The following is a 24,048-nucleotide window of genomic DNA, read 5'->3' as shown; positions in this document are numbered from 1 at the left end:
ATAGAAAAAACTATAAAACACGGAGCTGATTCTTTGAAAAGATAAGCAAAATTGATAAACCCTGAGCCAGACTCATCAAGAAAAAAAGAGAAAGTACTTAAATAAAATAAGAAAGAAAAAAGAAGTAGCAACTGACCCCACAGAAATATAAAGGATTATAAAAGAACACTCTTGAAAATTATATACCAATGAATTGCACAACCTAGAAGAAATGGATAAACTCCTAGAAGCATATAATCTTCCAATACTGAATCAGAAGGAAATAGAAAATCTGATCAGACCAATTATTAGTAATAAAATTTAATTGGTAAATAAAAACTACCAAAAATAAAATTCCAGGGCCAGAAGGATTTACAGGTGAATTCTATCAGACATTTAAGGAAGCATTAATACTTATTCTCTTTAATCAAACAAATAGAAGAAGAAGGAAAAATTTCTAATTTGTTCTATGAGGCCAACCTTATCCTGATACCAAAAATAAAGACAAAGGCACCACAAAAAATGAAAACTACAGGTCAATATTTCTGATGAACAAAGATGAAAAAATTCTCAACAAAATATTAGCAAACAACATTCAACAATATGTTAAAAGGATCATTTACCACAAACAAATGGGATTTATTCTGGGGATGCAGCTGTGGTTCAATATTCAGAAATTAGTCAACATGATATGCCACATCAGCAATGAAGAATAAAAATTATATGATCATTTCAACAGATGCAGAAAAAGTATTTGACAAAATTCAACATCTGTCCATGATAAAAACTCTTAACAAAGTAGGTTTAGAGGAAACATGCCTAAACATAATAAAGGACAAATATTATATGGGCTCATTCATTTGGGGAATATAAAAAATAATGAAAAAGAATAAAGGGGAAAGGAGAAAAAATGAGTGGGAAATATCAGAAAGGGAGACAGAACATGAAAGACTCCTAACTCTGGGAAATGAACTAGGCTAGGGGTGGTGGAAGGGGAGGTGGGCAGGGGGTGGGCACTTGATGGGATGGATGAACACTGAGTGTTATTCTATATGTTGGCAAATTGAACACCAGTAAAAAAATAAATTTATTAAAACATAATAAAGGCCACTTATTAAAGGCCAGCTAATATCATACTCAATACTCATCATACTTAGAGAAAAAGAGTTGCTCACAGAATTAAATAACACTAAAATTTGCATGAAACCACATACACACACACACACACACACACACACACACACACACACACATTTAAAAGAAGAACCCCAAATAGCCAAAGCCATCTTGAGAGGACAAAGCTGGAAATATCACAGTTCTGAATTTCAAGCTGTAGTAATCAAAACAGTATGGTGCTGGCACAAAAATAGATGCATTTATGAATGAAACACAATATGGAGCCCAGAAATAAACCCGTGTTTATTTGGTCACTTAATCTATTATAAAGCTAACAAGAATATACAATGGGGAAAAGACAGTCTCTTCAACATGTAGTATTGGAAAAACTGGAGAGCTATATGCAAAAGAATGAAACTGGATTTGCACAAAAACAAATTGGATTAACAACCTAAATGTGAGACCTGAAAGCATAAAAATGGTAGAAGAAACATAGGCAGCAATTTCTGTGACATCAGCCCTAGTAACATTTTTTTCTGGTTATGTCTCCTAAGGCAAGAGAGATAAAAGCAAAAATGAACTATTGGGACTACGTCAACCAAAAAGCTTTTGCACAATGAAGTTAACCAACAAAATTGAAAAGTCAACCCACTGATTGGGGGGAAAATATTTGCAAATGATATATCCAATAAGGGGTTAACACCTAAATACATAAAGAACATGCACAACTCAAAACCAAAAAGCCAAATAATCTGATTATAAAATGGGCAAAGGACTTGAATAAACATGTTTCCAAAGAAGGCATATGGATGACCAACAAACACATGAAAATATGCTGAACATCACTCATCATCAGAGAAATGCAAATCAAAACTACAATGAGGTCATCTTATGCCTATGAGAATGGCTAAAATGAAAATACAGGATATAATAAATTTTGATGAGGATGTGGAGAAAATGGAACACTTGTGCCCTGTTGGTGGGAATGTAAATTGATATAGCCACTGTGGAAAATAGTATGGAGGCTCCTCAAAAAATTAAAATAGAAATACCATATGTTTCAATAATTTTGCTAGTAGGTATTTACCCAAAGAAAATTAAAACACTAATTTGAAAAGATATTTGCAGCCTTATGTTTATTGTAGCATTATTTACAATAGCTAAGATATGGAAGCAACCTAAGTGATCATTAATAGATAGATGGCTAAGGAAGATATGGTTTATGTACACACACACACACACACACTGGAATATTACTCAACCATAAAAAGATAAGGTTATATCATTTGCAACAACATGGATGGACCTACAGGGTATTATGCTAATAGAAATAAGTCACACAGAGTAATACAAATGTCATATGATTTAGCTCCAATGTGGAAACTAAAAAAAAAAAGAGTAAACCAGCAAAAAAGCAGAAACAGATCCATAAATACAGAGCAAAAACTGATAGTTGCGAGAAGGGAGAGGTAAGGAGGATGAGCTAAATGGGTGAAGGGGAGTGGAAGATATATGTTTTCATGTATGGAATGAATGATTCATGGGAACAAAAGGTACAGCATAGGGAAGATAGTAATACCGCAATACTGTTGTATGGTGACAGATGGTAGCTACACTTGTAGTGAGCAAAGTATAACATATAGAGAAGTTGCTTTATTATGTTGTACACCTGATACTAATGTAACGCTGTGTGTCAACTATACTCAAATAGAATTTGAAAAACAAACTATGAATGATAAATCACCTTTGCATTCCTAGAACTGATCACAGTACATTATTATTTTATATATTATTGTATTTAATTTGCTAATACTTTGTTTTGGAGTTTTGCAATTTTTAAGTAGGCATTGGTCTATCACTTTCCTTTATAATATACTCATTCAATTTTGGTAATAATTTTATGCTGATCTCATTAAAAGAGCTGGAAAAAAGTTGTCCCTCCATACCTATTCTCTGAAAAAGTCCATCTATTTTCTGATAAATTCCAAGTGATATTAGTGTCATATTTTCCCTAAAAATTTAGAAGAATTCACGGGTGACACTATTTGAGCCAGTTGTTTTTATTTGTGAAACATTTTTTTAAAGCTCTTTGAAGTAGTTAACATTTTCAAAGGCTTTTCTTTTTTTTTAAGATTTATTTATTCAGAGAGAGAGGGGTGGGGGGGACAGAGACCCAGGCAGAGGGAGAAGCAGGCTCCATGCAGGGAGCCCGACGTGGGACTCCACCTAGGGTCTCCAGGATCACACCCCGGGCCGCAGGCGGCACTAAACCGCTGCGCCACCGGGGCTGCCTGTGAAACATTTTAAATCAAGTATTAAACATCATTACTAGACATTAGACTATTCACATTTTCTATACCTTCTCTCATTTCTGTAGAAAGTATTTTTCAAGGATTTTGTCCATTTTATACAAGTTGTGAAATTTATTGCCAAGAAACTCAATATCCTCGCTCTCTTTTTTTTCTTACATTCTGTAGCACCTGTCATGATAATCAACTTTCCATTCTTAATATTGGTCATTTTTGTTTTCCATCTTTTTTTTTTTTATTAATTTTTATTGGTGTTCAATTTACCAACATACAGAAAAACACCCAGTGCTCATCCCGTCAAGTGTCCACCTCAGTGCCCGTCACCCATTCCCCTCCAACACCCGCCCTCCTCCCCCCTTCCACCACCCCTAGTTCGTTTCCCAGAGTTAGGAGTCTTTATGTTCTGTCTCCCTTCCTGATATTTCCCAACATTTCTTCTCCCTTCCTTTATATTCCCTTTCACTATTATTTATATTCCCCAAATGAATGAGAACATACACTGCTTGTCCTTCTCCGATTTAATCTGCCTTACAAGGGAATCACCAATTTTTTTTTCAAAAAACTACCTTCAGCTTTATTGTTTTTTTTAATTTTTTAATTTTATTTTTTATTGGAGTTCGATTTGCCAACATATAGCATAACACCCAGTGCTCATCCCATCAAGTGCCCCGCTCAGTGCCTGTCATCCAGTCACCCCCGCCCACCTCCCTTTCCCACCACTTGTTCGTTTTCCAGAGTTAGGAGTCTCTCATGTTCTGTCACCCTCACTGATATTTCCCACTCATTTTCTCTCCTTTCCCCTTTATTCCCTTTCACTATTTTTTATATTCCCCAAATGAATGAGACCATATAATGTTTGTCCTTCTCTGATTGACTTATTTCACTCAGTATAATACCCTCCAGTTCCATCCACGTCCAAGCAAATGGTGGGTATCTGTCGTTTCTAATGGCTGAGGAATATTCCATTGTATACATAAACCACATCTTCTTTATCCATTCACCTTTCGATGGACACCAAGGCTCCTTCCACAGTTTGGCTATTGTGGACATTGCTGCTATAAACATCGGGGTGCAGGTGTCCTGCCATTTCACTGCATCTGTATCTTTGGGGTAAATCCCCAGCAGTGCAATTACTGGGTTCTAGGGCAGCTTTCTCTTCAATTCTGCTGCTTTTGTATTTTGTTGATTCTTCCTATTTATTTTCATTTTTTAAATTCTCTAATATAAAATATCAAGGCTATACATTTCATCTAAGCACTGACTTAACTGCACCCCATGAATTATAAAATGTATCTTCATTATTAAACATATTCAATGTAAAATATTTTCCAATGTTGGTTTTTAATTTCTTTTTAATCAATGAATTATTTAGAAGTTTATTGTTTGATTTATATAAAGTTTGTGATTTTCTTATTATTTTGAAACAGCTTAATTTCACTATGGTTAGAAAATAGTCTAAATGATTTTAATGTTGTGAAACATAAGGTAATACACAGACAAATCTCTCTTAAAGACATTATATTAAGTAAAATAAGTCAGAGAAAGACAAACACTGTATGTTCTCACTTATAAGTGAAAACTAAGAAATCCAAACTCATAGAAATAAAGAGTAGTATGGTGATTTCCAGGGGCTGAGTTAGGGAGTGGAAAAATGGAGAAATAACTTCCAGTTATTAAGATGAATAAGTTCTGGAAATCCAACTATGGCATAGTAGACTGTAATTAATTAACAGTGTATTGTTGAAAGCTGGTTGGAGAGTAGAACTTAGATATAATCACCCCCCCTACACAAAAAAGGTAATTATGTGAGAGGATGGAGGTGTTAACTAACCTTTTAGTGGTAATCATTTTACAATATATGCATGTATCAGATCATCACATTTCACAGCTTAAACTTATATATGTTATAGGTCAATAATATCTTAAGCTGGAAAAAACTATCCAATGTGTATATTTCTCCTTTTACTCATTTCAGTTTTTATTTTACAGATATAAATGTAAGATATCGACTACATACAGGTTATAATTGTGATATCTTCATGTCTGATTAACTCCTTTATTATTATAAAGACTCCCTCATTTTTTCCAGTAATGCTTCTTGCTCTAAAGTCTATGCACCTTGACTACAATCTGTATAGCTACACACTGCTTTTTTGGAGAAGAGGGGGAATTAGTATTTGCATTGTACATCCTTATCCATTCTTTGTTTTCAAAGTTTATACTACTTAAATATTTTTTCTACTTGGCCACCTTCTTTTCTATTTAATTGAGTATAGTTGATACACGTTACATTAGTTTCAGGTGTATAACATAGTGATTAAACTTCTGTATATGTTATACTATGCTCACTACAAGTGTAGCTATCACCTGCCACCATAAAACCCTATTACAATAACACTGACTATATATTCTCTATGCTGTACCTTTCATCCCTATGACTTATTCATTCCATAACTGGAAGCCTGTTTCTCCCACTGTCTCTCACCCATTTTGCCCCCCCTCTCCACCCCTCTGGAAACTGTCAATTCATTTTCTGTATTTAAGGATCTATTTCTTTGTTTATTCATTTGTTTTATTTTTTTGGATTTCACATAGGGGTTAAATCATATGGTATATGTCTCTCTCTGACTTATTTAACTTAGCATAATACCCTCTAGCTCCATCCATGTTGTTACAGATTCTAGTTGCCCACAGTCTTGTGTTTATTTTTGCCTTATTTCTTGCCTTTTATTGGATTAATTTATTTATATCAATTTACATATGTATATATACATACATATATATACAAACATCTAATAAATTTTGTTTATATGTTTTATGTTATAAAGGAGCCAAAGAACATTCAAATAATTATCTTCCACAAGAGACTTTTACCCTATCCTCTTATAGGCAAGAGACTGATGAACTCAATGATCTGATGTGAGGCTTGATAGAAGTTTTAGTGAGACTCAATCTATTTCCCATTCTGCTCTGTTTCTAAGTTGTGGCCCTCAAAAGTTTTTAATTAAGACCCCTGTATTGGTCTTTGTCTTCTCAGTGCTGAAATAGAGCTAGATATTTGGTTCTACTATTCAGATATGTTTAGCTTATTGCTTTAGCCTTCCACTTGTGAACATCTTCAAAATTTTTCAAGTGCTTGAGAGAGAAACTATTTGAAGCGCCTCTAATTTTCAATATTGTTACTCCAACCTCATTTGAACTCCAAATTTTCGTCTGGCTATTCTCTTTCCCTATAATGGCCTTCTTCCAAGGGTCAGATGTGGATTCTCAACCTCTCTCCATACCTAGGATCCTCAGATGAAAAGTGGCTGTAGGTCTTTTATAAGTCTTTTAAACTCTTGACTTTTTTGCTTTTGGTCCTCTGCTCCCTGGTGAGTCCTTGTTTCCTAAGCACTGTAAGACTACAGGTTATTTTACTATCCTTTTCAGATGTTTTTTGACTACCCTTTCAGCCTTTTGTGCAGCTTCACAATTCAACAAATGTTCTGTGGGAGGAATCTTGGAAAATTTCAAGTTCTATTATACCAGTCTCATGTAATCCCTAAGAGCTTTGGTGGTTTCTAAACAGTGAACCTTTCCCAGAACTATACCCAGATTATTGGCCTCTAGGAATTGCCTAGGATTAGAAAATGCCCTAGGAAGAAAAACAATTGCACATTCTCCTCTCACAGTTTACATCTCAATGATTTTCCTCTCTTTGAATTGGTACATCTAAGCAAAGTTGACTTATACAAAGGAAGAGGACTCATGCCTGTAGGAAGAAATTTTCAATAATTAGCTGGGTTTAATTTGGTGAATTTAGTTCCAAAGCTTCCAAAGAGAATATCTGACTATAAAATTCTAAAATGAGAAGCAAGATAATGTTTGTGGGTAAAAGCAAAAGCATTCTAGGGTTATGTCATGCTTATAGTAGGACAGCTTCTGTGTACTCTACCTTGACCTGTATCTCTTCCCCTTCCAACAGGGATGGCAGCAGAGAACATTGGCTTTTTAGTCAGATAGAATAAGAGGTCTGTCCTCTCTCTGCCAATTGTTCTAGCTATGTGAGCATGGAGCACTTTCTTATCTTAGATCCCAAGTCTTTTTCTCATCTGTAAATATAGGGTTGAGATACATACTCTGTCAGGTTGTTCTGGAGATTAAGAAAACAAATTACATAAATCACTAGGCAAACTCAACGAGTGTGAGTTAGTTTTGTTCCTCTTCTTCCACCTAAGTACTGCGAAGGAAGGTACTTGGAAGGTGCTTGCTGGGAGTGAAATAATAAACACAAGGTGGACAGAAAGGGTTAAACCTTTCCCAATTGGCAATTTTAATATAACATTCTTTTAGGGAAATAGTTTTCATTCTCCACAGGAAAAGAGACAAGAGGAATGAATGAATGGTTGTAAGCTTTCTCTCCATGAATTATGAAGAGAGAAGCCATATAAATAACATATCTGACAGGGTAATGTTCATAGTATTAGATGGCAAGGAACAACACATAAATTATTTTCAAGTTGAAAGAGATATAATCTTATATATAACCAAAATAGCTTTTCAATTCAAGAGATAACTACAGCATTTTGGTTTTTAGCAAAAGCGAGTTAAATAGAAAATGTGGCAGTGTAACACACCAAGTCTAAACTTGGTTCATGGGGCACTTAACTCCTCAGGGAAAATTTTAATAACCAAACATAGATTTTTTTGAACATTAATTAGATTTATATTAGAACCAAAGGGTAAGTTCCTTCTTAAGAGGACTCCACATAGACCCCTGTCAAAGGATCTGAGGGGTTTGACATTGTGGGGATTGGGGATAGCTTAGACTGAGAGAAGACTTCAGTTATAGCCATAATTCTTCTACCAATGGCTTATTAACTTTGAGCAAACCCATTCCTGTCATTTACTTGAACTGTAAATGAGTTTAGATCCCCCCTCTTTTTTTCTTCTGTTTGAAAATTCTGGGTGTTATACTATATATTGGCAACTTGAATTTAAATAAAAATGTAAAAAAAAAATCTGAAGTGCTGCATCTATTGTCTTACTGCCATGTACGTTCTCACCCACTGTGTATCCTTTTCTGACCCCCTAGTATGCAATGACTTGCATAGTATGAAATTAAGTGTGGCACCTAATCTTTACTTTACCAAGGAGCACACCCTGTGTATCCTTGCGTAAACACAATCACCTAGTTGCAGTTCATTACTGAATCACTCTGTATATCAGAAACATAGTTGAAATGTCTGTTAAATCATGAAATGCCTATAAGCTGGTTAGTGAAGCACGGAATATTATCTCTTGAAGGAACTTCCAACTTTTTTTGGACCAGTCTCTATTCCAGGATAATAATTCCTTTTGTAGTGACTCTAATGGTTAGCTTTCTAGATTCTACTTGAATATTTCTAGTAAATGGGGTAGTATTTCCACTTTAAAACTCTGTAGGGAATTCTTTCCATTGTTGAGCAGTTTTGTTTTTATTTTTTTTTAAAGATTTTATTTACTTATTCATGAGAGACACAGGGAAGGCAGAGACATAGGCAGAGGGAGAAGCAGACTCCCTTTAGGGAGCTTGATGTGTGACTCAATTCCAGGACACCAGGATCACGCCCTCAGCTGAGGGCAGATGCTCAACCCCTGAGCCACCCAGGCATTCCTATGTTGAGTAGATTTAATCAGAAAATTACTCCTATTTTGAAGAAGTTGACTATTTTTGCCCTCTAAAATCTATTCCCCTTTACACATGATGAGCCTCTGGACATTTGAGGGGAATTCTATCTCCAGTGTCTTCAAGTGTCTGTTATATTATCTAGTTTCAAGGCCTTCCACAAACCTGATCCAGTCAGCATTCTTCAAAATCAGTTTCACTAAATATCAATATCCTATGAGAAATCAATAAGTGACCCAGTCTTTTTAAAAATTATTTTATTTTTATCAAATGTTTGGGTAACTTAACAAAGTCAAATATTTTTATTTATTTTTTATTTTTTCTGTGTTCAAAGCATTTTCTTTTTTTAAAATCTAAATTCAGTTAGCCAACACATAGTATACACTTAGTTCAATAATTCATCAGTTGTGTAAAACACCCAGTGCTCATCACATCATGTGCTCTCCCATTACCCAATTACCCCATCTACCCACCCACTTCCCCTCCAGCAACCCTCAGTATGTTTCCTATAGTTAAGAGTCTCCCATGGTTTTTCTCCCTGATGACTTCCCATTAATTCTTCCTTTCCCCTATGATCCTCTGTGCTGCTTCTTATATTCCACATATGAGTGAAATCATATCATAATTGCCTTTCTCTGATTGGCCTATTTCACTCAGCATAATATCCTCCAGTTCTATCCACGTTGATGTAAATGGTAAGCATCCATCCTTTTTAATGGCTGAGTAATACTCCATTGTGTGTGTGTGTGTGTGTGTGTGTGTGTGTGTGTGTGTGTGTGTGTGTATGCCACATCTTCTTTATCCATTCTTCTGTTGATGGACATCTCAGCTTTTCCCACACTTTGGCTGTTGTGGACATTGCTGCTATGAACATTGGGGTGCAGGTGTCCCTTGAGATCACTACATTTGTATCCTTGGAGTAAATACCTAGTAGTGCAATTGCTGGGTTATAGGGTAGCTCTATTTTTAACTTCTTAAGGAACCTCCATACTGTTTTCCAGCTTGCATTCCCACCAACAATGTAAGAGGGTCCCCCTTTCTCCTCATCCTTGCAAACATTTGTTGTTTCCTGTCTTATTAATATTAGCCATTCTGACTGGTTGATGTGGTATCTAATTATAGTTTTGATTTGTAATTTCCTGATGCCAGTGATGTTGAGCATTTTTTCATGTGTCTGTTGGCCATCTGTATGTCTTCTTTGGAGAAATGTCTATTCATGTCTTCTGCCCATTTTTTGACTGTATTATTTGTTTTTTGGGTGTTGAGTTTAATAAGTTCTTTATATATTTTAGATACTAGTCCTTTATCTGATATGTCATTTGCAAATATCTTCTCCCATTCTGTAGATTGCCTTTTAGTTTTATTGACTGATTCCTTTGCTGTGAAGAAGCTTTTTAAGTTGATGAAGTCCAATAGTTCATTTCTGCTTTTGTTTCCCTTGTCTTTGGGGACATGTCTAGCAAGAAGTTGCTGTGGCCAAGGTCAGAGATATTGCTGCATGTGTTCTCCTCTAGGATTTTGATGGATTCCTGTCTCACATTTAGGTCTTTCATCCATTTTGAGTTTATCTTTGTGTATGGTATAAGGAAGTGGTCCAGTTTCATTCTTCTGCATGTGGCTGTCCAGTTTTCTCACCACCACTTATTGAAGACACTATCTTTTTTCCATTGGATAGTCTTTCCTGCTTTGTCAAAGATGAGTTACCATAGAGTTGATGGTCCACTTCTGGGTCCTCTATTCTGTTCCATTGATCTGTCTGTTTTTGTACCAGTACCATACTGTCTTGGTAATCATGGCTTTGTAATATAGCTTGAAGTCATGTATTGTGATGCCCCTAGCTTTGGTTTTCTTTTTCAATATTCCTTTGGCTATTCAAGGTCTTTTCTTGTTCCATATAAATTTTAGGATTGTTTGTTCCAGCTCTGTGAAAAATGCTGATGGTATTTTGATAGGGATGGCATTGAATATGTAGATTGCTTTGGGTAGCATAGACATTTTCACAATGTTTATTCTTCCAATCCATGGGCATGGAGTATTTTACCATTTCTTTGGGTCTTCCTCATTTTCTTTCATAAGATTTCTGTAGTTTTTAGAGTACAGATCCTTTACTTCTTTGGCTAGGTTTATTCCTAGGTATCTTATGGGTTTTGGTGCAATTGTAAATGGGATTGGTTCCTTGATTTCTCTTTCTTCTGCCTCATTGTTAGAGTATAGAAATGCAACTGATTTCTGTGCATTGCTTTTATATCCTGCCACATTGCTGAAATGCTGTATGAGTTCTAAAAATTTGGGGGTGGAGTCTTTTGGGTTTTCCATGTAAAGTATCACGTCATCTGTGAAGAGTGAGAGTTTGATGACTTCTTTGCCAATTTGAATACCTTTTATTTCTTTTTGTTGTCTTGATTGCTAAGGCTAGAACTTCTAGTACTATATTGAACAACAGTGGTAAGAGTGGGGTATTCCTGTTATATTTCTGAACTTTGGGTTAAAGCTCTCAGTTTTTCCCCATTTAGAATGGTATTTGCTGTGGGCTTTTCATAGATGGCTTTTATGATATTGAGATATGTTCCCTCTATCCCTACACTGTAGAGACTTTTAATCAAGAAGTGATGTTGTATTTTGTCAAATGCTTTTTCTACATCAGTTGAGAGGATCATATGGTTCTTGTCCTTTCTTTTATTAATGTGATGTATCACACTGATTGATCTGTGAATTTTGAACCACAACAGACCTATCCACAGAGACCTGGCAGGCCAGAAAGGGCTGGCATGATACATTCAAGGTAGTAAATGAGAAAAACATGCAGCCAAGAATACTTTATCCAGAAAAGCTGTCATTCAGAATGGAAGGAGAGATAAAGAGCTTCCAGGACAGACAGAACCTAAGAGACTATGTGACCACTAAGCCAGCACCACAGGAAATATAAAGAGAAATCATGTAAGCAAAGAGAGTGCTCCAAAGTAACATCGACCAGAGAGAAACGGACAATCTACAGAAACAGGGTCTTTCCAGGTAATACAGTGGCACTAAACTCATATTTTTCAATAGTTACTCTGAATGTAAATGGGATAAATGTTCCCATCAAAAGACATAGGTATCAGATGGGATAAAAAAGCAAGAACTATCCATATGAGTCTCTACTAGAGACTCATTTTAGACTCAGAGACACCTCCAGATTGAAAGTAAGGGTGTGGAGAACAATTTATCATGCTAATGGACTTCAAAAGAAAACTGAGGTAGGAATCTTCATATCAGAAAAATTAGATTTTAACTCAAAGACTGTAGTGTGGGATGCAGAGGGACAGTATATCATACTTAAAGGGTCTTTACAACAAGAAGATCTAATAATTATAAATATTTATGCTCCTAACTTGGGAGCAGCCAATTATACAAACCAATTAATAACCTATTTAAAGAAACATGGTGATAATAATACAATAATAATAGGTAACTTTAACTCCCCACTCACTGCAATAGACCAATCACCTAAGCAGATCAACAAGGAAAAGGGCTTTGAATGTCACACTGGATCAGATGGATTTCACAGATCTACACAGAACATTCACTGCATCCTAATGCAACAGACTACACATTCTTATTGAGTGCACATGGAACATCCAGAATAAATCACATACTGGATCACAAATTGGGTCTTAACTATTGCCAAAAGATTGGGTTTATTACCTGCATATTTTTAGATCACAGTACTTTGAAATTTTAAGTCAACCACAAGAGGAGATTTGGAAGGAACTCAAATACTTGAGGGTAAAGAGTATCATGCTTAAGAATGAATAGGTCAACCAGGAAGTTAAAGAATAATTTAAGAAGTTCATGGAAAGAAATGAAAATGAAAGCACAATGATTCAAAACCTTTGGGATGCAGCAAAGGCAGTCCTAAGAGGGAAGTACATTGCAATACAAGCCTTTTTCAAAAAATTAGAGAAATCTCAAATACACAAGCTAACCTTACACCTAAAGGAACTAGAAAAAGAGCAGCAAATAAAGCCTACACCGAGCACAAGAAAATAAACAATAAAGATTAGAGCAGAAAATCAATGAAATAGAAACCAGAAGAATAGTAGAACAGATCAAAGAAACCAGAAGCTGGTTCTTTGAAAGAATTAATAAGGTCAATAATAAAAGAAAAAGGATCCAAATTAGTAAAATCATGAATGAAAGAGGAGAGATCACAACTGATACCAAGTAAATACAAATGATTTTAAAAACGTATTATTAGCAACTATATGTCAACAAATTAGGCAGTCTGGAAGAAGTGGATGCATTCCTGGAAACTTACAAACTACCAAAAGTGAAACAGGAAGATATAGAAATTCTGAACAGACCCATAACCAGGAAGGAATTTAAAACAGTAATAAAAAAATCTCCAAAAAAGAAAAGTCCATTGCCAGATGGCTTCTCAGGGGAATTCTACCAAACATTTATTTTTTTTTTCTTTTTAATTAATTTTTATTGTTGTTCAATTTACCAACATACAGAAAAACACCCAGTGCTCATCCCGTCAAGTGTCCACCTCAGTGCCCGTCACTCATTCCCCTCCAACACCCGCCCTCCTCCCCCCTTCCACCACCCCTAGTTCGTTTCCCCGAGTTAGGAGTCTTTATGTTCTGTCTCCCTTCCTGATATTTCCCAACATTTCTTCTCCCTTCCTTTATATTCCCTTTCACTATTATTTATATTCCCCAAATGAATGAGAACATACACTGCTTGTCCTTCTCCGATTGACTTATTTCACTCAGCATAATACCCTCCAGTTCCATCCACGTTGAAGCAAATGGTGGGTATTTGTCGTTTCTAATCGCTGAGTAATATTCCATTGTATACATAACATTTAAAGTGGAAATAGTACCTATTCTTTTGAAGCTGTTTCAAAAAATAGAAATGGAAGGAAAACTTCTAAATTATTTCTATGAGGCCAGCATTACCTTGATCCCAAAACCAGACAAAGACCCGATCAAAAAGGAGAATTGCAGACCGATATCCTTGATGAATGTGGATGCAAAAATACCAGGATACTAGGCAATAGGATCCAACAGTATGTTAAAAGGATTATTCACTATGACCAAGTGGAACTTAGTCCTAGGCTGCAAGAGTGATTCAACATTCAAGTGGGTTTTTAATGTAGGACTACACAGATTCCTTAATATTTTAATAATTATGACTATATAGGAAGTAATTTCAGTATGTATTCTTATGACCATGGGACTTTTCCCCACCTCCAAGTACCTATTAACATTTCATTTAAATGTGAGTAATTCATAGATCAGTTTGGGATATACTGCTCTGGAAACTTTCCAGTTTATTAATATCCAATGTAAGCTGTACCTTGTGGAACTAAGCACAATACTCTAGATGTTTTCTAGCTATTTCGCTGTACAATTAGGACTATTACATCTCACATTTTATGTATCATATTTTTATTAATGTAGCATAAATATAATTAGTCTATTTGTTGATAACATTACCCTCTTAGATTACTTTGAGCTTTTCAATCAAATAAAATCCACCAGATCTTATTGTCATGGCTGTTGTCTAGCCAATTGCTTCAATCTTACATATTACAAGATTTATTTTTGAACATCAATGCAGGAATTTCTATTTATCCCTATTAAATTTCATCCTATACATTTCTCTCTAATCATTTCAACTCACATAAAACTTTGGACATTTTCAATTTATTGACTATTCAATTATTGACTATTGGTTTTAGCTTAAAGCTATCTTTGTATTTGAATCAGCATGCCTTCTACATCTTTGAAGTTTTTAGCTAGCTTTACTGAGATATGAGTGACAAAGTAATAAAATATTTAAAGCATACATTATGATGAATTGATATATGTATATATTGTGAAAGGATTTTTCCCATCTAGTTAATTAACACTTCCATTAGCTCACATATTTATCTTTTTCTGAGGGGGGCATGAGAATACTTAAATTCTACTCTCTGCAAATTTCAATTATACAATAAAATATTATCAACTCTAGTCACCATATTTTACATTAGAGCTTCTGAACTAATTTATCTAGTAGGTAAAGATTTGTACCCTTTTCCAACTTCTATTTCCTCCACACTCAGCCCCCAGCAATTAGTTTGCTACTCTCTTTTTTAACGAGTTTGACTTTTTTTTTTTTTAAAGATTTCACATATAAGTGATACCATGCAGTATTTGTCTTTCTCTGTCTGGCTTATTTCATTTAGCATAATGCCCTCATGATCCATCCATGTTGTTGAAAGGGCAGAATTTCATTTCTTTCAATGGCTGAATAGTATTCCTGTGTGAGTGTTTGTGTGTGTGTGTGTTTGTGTTACATCTTCTTTATCCATTCATTTCTTGATGGGCACAAGTTGTTTCAATGTCTTGGCTATTGTGAATAATGCTACAATGAACACAGAGGTGCAGTTATCTTTTCTAGCACTCTGGCACTGTACTTAGGGCCATTTTATTTTTTATTTTTTTCCAGGGCCATTTTAAATGGTGAAGTCACCAACAAAAAAACAGAAATGCAAAAAATGTGGTAGTAAGTCAACCACGGAAAGGACATTTACTTATTTATAGTGAGAGAGCTGAAACAAGAAGGCAGGGGGTTGCCTTGCTAACCTTGGCTGGGAACATGCCTGGGTGACTCCAGTACTTCTCTGCTGAATGCACGCACATGTCCACAAATAACCACAAAAGTGCAGGGAGCACTGGTTTTGTGGTTGTGCATAAGAGGGTGGACTGTATTTCCTTCTGGGGGTTTGTGCGCATGTCTAAGCACATGTTAAGAGCTCAGAACACCACCTGGCACATTATTATATCACAGTAGATCTAAAACAAGGAAACCCCTTTGGGGAGTAAAACAGACAGGAAATAAGTGGTCATCATTTTAGACTTACAGGTGGTACATTAGAGCCACTTACTGACAATATGGCCTATGGTCTCGGAGGCCAGCTCCACAGTGTTCCCTTTGTGATCTGAGGCTGCCTGGTGGAACACAGCAAAGATGTTTAAATTTTATATATATACATATACATACATACATATACATACATACATATATATGTGTATATATATATATATGATGTGAGATATATTGAGATATTTATCTATATATATTTATCTACTGATGGACACAAGCTGCTTCCACAATTTGGCTATTGTGAATGATGCTGCAATAAACAAAGGGGTTCATATATCCCTTTGAATTAGTGTTTGTGTATTTTGGGGCTAAGTACCAAGTAGTGCAATTACTAAATCCTTGCCAACACTTGTTTCTTGAGTTTTTGATTTTAGCCATTCTGACAGGTGTGAGGTGATATCTCACTGTGCTTTTGATTTGCATTTTCCTGATGATGAGGGATGTTGAGCACCTTTTCACATACCTGTTGGCTATTTGTATGTCTTCTGTAGAAAAATATCTAATCAGGTCCTTTGTCCATTTTTAATGGATTATTTTCTCTTTTGCTATTGAGTTGTAGGGATTTGTTATGTATTTTGCATGTTAGTCCCTTATTCAATATATGATTTGTGAATATTTTCTCCCATTATGTGGGTTATATTTTCAATTTATTTATTATTTCCTTTGCTGTGCAGAAACCTTTTAGTTAAACACCGTCCCACTTATTTATTTTAGTTCTTGTTGCTTGTGTTTTGGTGATCCAAGAAATCATTGCCTAGACCAATGTCAAGGATCTTTTCTCCTATGTTTTCTTCTATATAGTTTATGGTTTTTAGTTTTACATTTAAATCTTCAATTTCAATTTAAGTTTTGTGGTAAGTATAAGGTATGGGCCCATTTTCATACTTTTGCAAGTGGACATTCAGTTTTCTCAGCACCAGTTATTAAAGAGACATTTTCCCCCTATTGCATGTTCTTGGAAATATTATCAAAGATAAGTTGATCATAAATATGTAGATTTTTTTCTCTATCCTTTATTCTGCATTTTTCTATGCCAGTAGCATATTGTTTTTATTACTAAGGTTATAATGTAACTTGAATTCAGGTATTGTGATGCCTCCAGCTTTGTTCTTTAATTCCACTATAGTTAACATAGTGTTATATTAGTTTTGAATGTACAATATAGTGATACATAGTTTTATTCATTACTCTGTGCTCATCATGATGAGTGAACTCTTAATCCCCTTTACCTATCCCACCCATCTCCCTAACCATGTACCCTCCAGTAACCATTAGTTTGTTCTCTATAGTTAGGAGTCTGTTTCTTGGTGTCTCTCTCCCTCCCTCTCCCTCCCTCCTGCTAATTTTGTTTCCTTAGTTCTACATATAAGTGAAATCATATGGTATTTGTCTTTCTCTGACTTGTTTTGCTTAGCATAATAGTCTGATTTATCCATGTCAGTGCAAATGGTAAAATATCAGTCTTTTTAATGGTTGGATAATATCCCATTGTGTATATATACTACAGCTTCTTTATCCATTCTTCTATTGATGGACACTTGGGCTGCTTCCTTATTTGGTCATTGTAAACAGTGATGCAATAAATAAGGAGTGAATATATTTCAAAATTGATGCTTTTGCATTCTTTGGATAAATACTCAGTAATGGAATTAATAGAAAGGGTAGTTTTAATTTTATTTATTTTTAAAAAATATTTTATTTATTCATGAGTGACAGAGAGAAAGAGAGAGAGAGAGAGGCAGAGACATAGGCAAAGGAGAAGCAGGCTTCCTGCAAGAAGCCCAATGCGGGACTCGATCCTGGACCCCGGGATCTGGATTCAGATCCCGGAATTCAGATCCAGTCTGAGCTGAAGGCAGACTCTCAACCACTGAGCCATCCAGGGTCCCGGGTATTTCTAATTTTAATTTTTGAGGAACCTCCATACTGTTTTCTGCTGTGGCTATTGCAGTTTGTATTCCCACCAACAAATGCATGGGGTTACTTTTTCTTCACATCCTTGCTGACCCTTGTGGTTTCTCGACATTTTGATTCTAATCATTTTGATAGGTGTGAGGTGATATATCACTGTTTTGATTTACACTTCCCTGATGATGAGTGATGTTGATCTTTTCATGTTTTTTGGCCATATGTATGTTTTTGGAAAAATATATATTCATGTCTTCTGCCCATTTTTTAATTGGATTATTTGGTGTTGAGTTGTATATTTATATATATTTGAACACTAACCCTTTATTGGGTATATCATTTGCGATTATCTTCTCACATTCAGTAGGTTGTCTTTTCATTTTATTGGTTGATTCCTTCACTATGCAGAAGCTTTTATTTCTTAAAAATTTTTAAATATTTTATTTATTTGAGAGAGAGAGAGAAAAAGAGTGAGCACAAGATCAAGAACAAGTGGCAGGGAGGGGTAGAGGAAGAGGGAGAAGCAGACATCCCACTGAGCAGAGAGCCCAATGTGGGCCTCAATCCCCAGGATCATGACCTGAGCTGAAGGCAGACACTTAACCAACTGAGTCACCTAGGCACCCCAAAATATTTGTTTTGATGTAGTTCCAATAGGTTATTTTTGCTTTTGTCTTCCTTGCCTCAGAAGACATGTTGAGAAAAATGCTCTTATGGCTAGTTGCAGAGAAATTACTGCCTGTCCTCTCTTTCAAGATTTTTATGATTTCAGGTCTTACATTTAGGTCATTAATCCACTTCAAATTTATTTTTGTGGTAGCATAAGAAAGTGGTACAGTTTCATTCTTTCACATGCAGCTGTCCAGTTTTCCCAACACCATTTGTTAAAGGGACTTTTTCCCATTGGATATTCTTGCCTGCTTTGTTGAAGATTAATTGACCATACAATTGTGGGTTTATTTCTGAATATTCTGTTCTACTGATACATGTCTATTTTTGTGCCAGTACCATACTGTTTTGATTACTATAGGTTTATAGTGTATCCTGGAATCTGGGATTTTGATACCTCTGGTTCTGTTCTTTTCCAAGATTGCTTTGGCTATTCAGTGTCTTTTGTTGTTTCTTAATAATTTTAGGATTTTTCTTTAGGTCAATGAAAAATGCTTTTGGTACTTTGATAGAGATTGCATTCAATCTGTAGATTGCTTTTAGTAGTATCAACATTTAACTATGTTCTTCCAAGCTATGAGCATGGAATATCTTTCCATTTGTGTTGTCTTCAATTTCTTTCAAAAATGTTTCAATTTCTTTTTTTTTTTTTTTTTTCAATTTCTTTCAAAAAAGTTTTCAGAGTACAGGTATTTCATTTCTTTGGTTAAGTTGATTCATAGGTATTTTATTCTTTTTGGTGCAGTTGTAAATGGGGTTGTTTTCATAATTTCTCTTTCTTCTACTTCATTATTACTGTATAAAAACCACAAAAGTTTTCTATATATTGATTTTGTATCCTTACTGAATTCATTTATTTCTTCTATTAGTTTTTTGGTGGAGTCTTTAGGGTTTTCTATATATCATGTGATATTATCTGCAGATAATGAAAGTGATATTTCTTCCTTACCAATTTAGATGCCTTTTATTCCTTTTTGTTGTCTGATTGCTGTGGCTAGGACTTCCAGCACTATGTTGAATAAAAGTGGTGAGAGTGGACATCCTTGTCTTGTTCCTCACCTTTGGGGGAAAGCTCTCAGTTTTTGACCATTGAGTATGATGTTAACTATGGGTTTTTCATCTGTGGCCTTTATTATGTTGAGGCATGTTCTCTCTAAACTTACTTTGTGGAGGGTTTTAATCTTTAAAAAAAAATATTTTATTTATTTGTGTGTGTGTGTGTGTGTGAGAGAGAGAGAGAGAGAGAGAGAGAGAGAGAGAGGCAGAGACACAGAGACACAAGCAGACATGGAGCCCAATGTGGGACTCGATATCCACCCCCCCCCCCAGGATTATACCCTGGGCTGAAGGCGGGTGCTAAACCGCTGAGCCACCCGGGCTGCCTGCAGGGTTTTAGTCTTGAATGGATATTGTACTTTGTCAAATGCTATTACCATCTATTGAAACAATTATATGGTTTGTATCCTTTCTCTTGTTGATGTGACTGTTACATTGATTAATTTGTAAACATTGAACCACCCTTGCATCCCAGGAGTAAATCCCACTTGATCATGGTAATGATTTTTTTAATGTATTGTTGCATTTTGTTTGCTAATATTTTGTTGAGGATTTTTGCATCTCTGTTCATGAAAGATATTGGCCCCTAGTTCTCTTTTTTGTGGTTTCTTATATGGCTTTGCTATGCTGGGTCACACTGGCCTTGTATAATGAATTTGGAATCTTTTTTCTTCTTTTTATAACTGTTTGAGAAAATAGGCATTAAATCCTCTTTAAATGTTTGATAGAATTGCTCGGTGAAGCCATCTGGTCCTGGTTTTTTGTTTGTTGAGAGGTTTTTTTTTTTTTTTTCTGTTTCAATTTCAATCTGTTTCAGTCTGGTACTCTGTTCAAATTTTCTATTTCTTTCTGATTCAGATTTGGGAGGTTATGTTTCTAGGAATGTATCCATTTCTTCTATGTTTCTAGTTTGTTGGCATATAATTTTTCATCGCATTCTCTAATAATCCCTAGTATTTCTCTGATGTTGGTTGTTATTTCTCCTGTTTCATTTCTGATATTGTTTATTTGAACCCTCAGTCTTTTTTTTTATGAATCTGGCTAAAAGTTTATCAGTGTTGTTGATCTTTTCAAAGGACCAGCTCCTGATTTCATTTATTTGTTCTATTGTTTTTTAGTCACCATTTCATTTACTTTTGCTCTGATCTTTATTTCCTTCCTTTGACTGGGTTTGGGGTTTGTATGTTTTTCTTTTTCTAGCTCCTTTAGATAGGTGTAAGGTTAGGTTGTTTATTTGAGATTTTTCTTGCTTCTTGAGGTGGGTCTGCATTACTATAAACTTCCCTTTTAGAATTGCTTTTGCTGCATCCCAGAAGTTTTGGACCATTGTGTTTTCATTTTCATGTGTTTTTAGATTTTTTTTTTGGTATCCTCTTTGATTACTTGGTTGATCCATTCATTGTTTAATACCATGCTCTTTTTTTTTAAAGATTTTATTTTTATTTATTTATTCATGAAAGACACACACACGGAGAGAGAGAGAGAGAGAGAGAGAGAGAGAGAGAGAGAGGCAGAGACACAGGCAGAGGGAGAAGCAGACTACATGCAGGGAGCCCGACGTGGGGCTCGATCCCAGGTCTCCAGGATCAAGCCCTGGGCTGAAGGCGGCGCTAAACCGCTGAGCCACCTGGGCTGCCCTAATACCATGCTCTTTAAGCTTCATGAATTTGTATTATTTCCAGATTTTTTCTTGTGGTTGATATTTAGTTTCAAAGCATTGTGGTAAGAAAAAAAATGCATAGTATGTGTTCCATGTTTTTTAATCTGTTGAGACTTGTTTTGTAATATATTCTGGAGAATGTTCTATGTACTTGAAAACATGTGTATTCTGATCTTTTAGGGTGCAATATTCTGAATATATCTGTTAGATCCATCTGGTCCAATGTGTCATTAAAACCCACAGTTTCCTTATTGGTTTTCTGTCTGGATGATCTATCTTTTGATGTAAGTGGGGTGTTAATGTCCCCTAGTATTATTGTATTACTATCAATTACTGCCTTTATGTTTGTTATTAACTCCTATATGTATTTGATTGCTCTCATGTTAGGTGTATAAACATTTAAAATTGTTAAATCTACTAGTTGGATTGTTCTCTTAATCATTAAGCAGTGTCCTTCTTTGTCTATTATTACAGTCTTTATTTTAATGTCTATTTTGTCCAAATTAACAATTACATTTACAATTGCAACTGAAATAATAAGATACCTAAGAAAGGGATCCCTGGGTGGCTCAGCAGATTAGTGCCTGCCTTCAGCCCAGGTTGTGATCCTGGAGACCCGGGATTGAGTCCCACATTGGGCTCCCTGCATGGAGCCTGCTTCTCCCTCTGCCTGTGTCTCTGCCTGTGTGTCTCTCATGAATATATAAATAAAATCTTAAAAAAAAAGATACCTAGGAATTAACCTAACCAAAGAGGTGAAAGACCTGTACTCTGAAAATTATAAAACACTGATGAAAGAAATTGAAAATGACACAATGAGATGGAAAGACATTCCATGCTTATGGACAGAAGAACAAATATTGTTAAAGTGCCTATACTACCCAAAGCAATCTATAGATTAAATGTAATCCTTATCAAAATACCAACAACATTTTTCAGAGAACTAGAACAAACATTTTATATGGAACCATAAAACACCCCAAACAGCCAATGGAATCTTGAAAAGCAACACTCAAGGCATAACAATTCTGAACTTTAAGTTATGTTACAAAGCTGTAGTAATCAAAACAGTACAGTGCTGTACAACAATAGACACATAGATCATTGGAACAGAATAGAGAACCCAGAAATGGACCCTTAACTCTATGGTCAACTAATCTTCAACAAAGCAAGAAAGAATATCCAATAGAAAAAAAACAGCCTTAGGACATCTGAGTGGCTCAGTGGTTGAGCATCTGCCTTTAGCTCAGGGCATGATCCCAGGGTCCTGGGATTGAGTCCCACATCAGGATCCCTGTAGGTAGCCTACTTCTCCCTCTGCCTATGTCTCTGCCTCTGTGTGTTTCTCATGAATAAATAAATAAAGTCTTTAAAAAAAAGAAAAGAGATAGTCTCTTCAACAAATGGTGTTGTGAAAACTGGACAGTAAGATGCAAAAGAATGAAACTGGACCACTTCATTACACCATACACAAAAATAAATTCAAAATGGATTAAGGACCAAAATGTGAGACAGGGATCTATCAAAATCCTAGGAGAGAACATAGTCATCTAACTTGATATTGACTCTAACACCCTAATTCAAAGGGATATGTGCACATTTAGAATAGCCAAGATATGGAAGTGTCCATCAGTAGATGAATGGTTAAAGATGAACACACACATAATGGAATATTACTCAGCCTTAAAAATGAATGAAATCTTGCCATTTGCAACAATGTGGATGCAGCTAGAGAGTATTATGCTGAGTGAAATATGTCAGTCAGAGAAAGACAAATACCATATGTGTAATTTAAGAAACAAAGTAGATGAACATAGGGGGAAAAAGAGAGAAATAGACCAGAAAACAGACTCTCAAATATAGAGAACAAACATGGTTACTGGAGGGGGAGGAAGGTAGGAGAGGTTTAAGTAGGTGATGAGGATTAAGTAGGGCACTTTAATGAGCACTGGGTATTGTATGTGATGAATCACTAAATTCTACAACTGAAATTAATATCACTGTATGTTAATTAACTGGAATTTAAATAAAAGCTTGAAAGAAAAAATTAAACAGTAAAAAAAATCTGTCTTTCAAAGATTAAAAAAAAACAAGCAATGGAAAAAAAATAGGAGAGGGAGAGGGAGGGAGGGAGGGAGGGAGAGAGAGAGAGAGAGATGTAAAGTAAGAAACAGATTTAATTTTAGAGAACAATCTGATGGTTACCAGAAGGCAGATGGGTGGGGGGATTGGTTAAATAGGTGATGGGAATTAAGGAGTACAGTTGTCCTGATGAGCACAGAGTGATGTATGGAACTGTTGAATTACACTTGAAACCAATATAACACTGTATGTTTACTAACTGGAATTAAGATAAAAACTTAAATAAAAAAATTTAAAAAACTTAAAAAAATAACATCTATTTTGTTCAATGTAAGTATTGCTACTCGGCTTTCTTTTCACTTGCATTTGCCTATGTCTTTAGGTCTGAAATATGCCTCATAAGCAGCATATAGATGGTTCTTGCTTTTTAAATCCATTCTGTTAACCTATGTCTTTTAATTGAACCATTTAGTCCATTTACATTCAAAGTTATTATTGATAGGCATATACTTATTGCCATTTTGTTACTTGTTTTATATTTGTTTTTGTAGTTCTCTGTTCCTTTCTTCTCTTGCTGTCTTCTCTCATGGTTTGTTGGCTTCCTTTAGTGATATACTTGGGTTCCTTTCTCTTTATTTTTTTCATATCTATTACTAGTTTTTGATTTGTGGTTATTAAGTTTGTATATTGTGCATATGGCATTT

General features: G+C 35.3%; 1 protein-coding gene across 2 annotated transcripts in view; it reads left to right on the top strand.

Moving 5' to 3' along the window:
• The window catches only part of GABRA3 (gamma-aminobutyric acid type A receptor subunit alpha3), a 316,285-nt gene that overhangs the window by 123,903 nt on the left and 168,334 nt on the right, over nt 1-24,048 (top strand). The gene's annotated exons all lie outside the window — the stretch shown is intronic.

Source organism: Vulpes vulpes, chromosome X (genome assembly GCF_048418805.1).
Source record: "Vulpes vulpes isolate BD-2025 chromosome X, VulVul3, whole genome shotgun sequence".
NCBI lineage: Eukaryota > Metazoa > Chordata > Mammalia > Carnivora > Canidae > Vulpes > Vulpes vulpes.
This window is presented reverse-complemented; position numbering and strand designations above follow the sequence as displayed.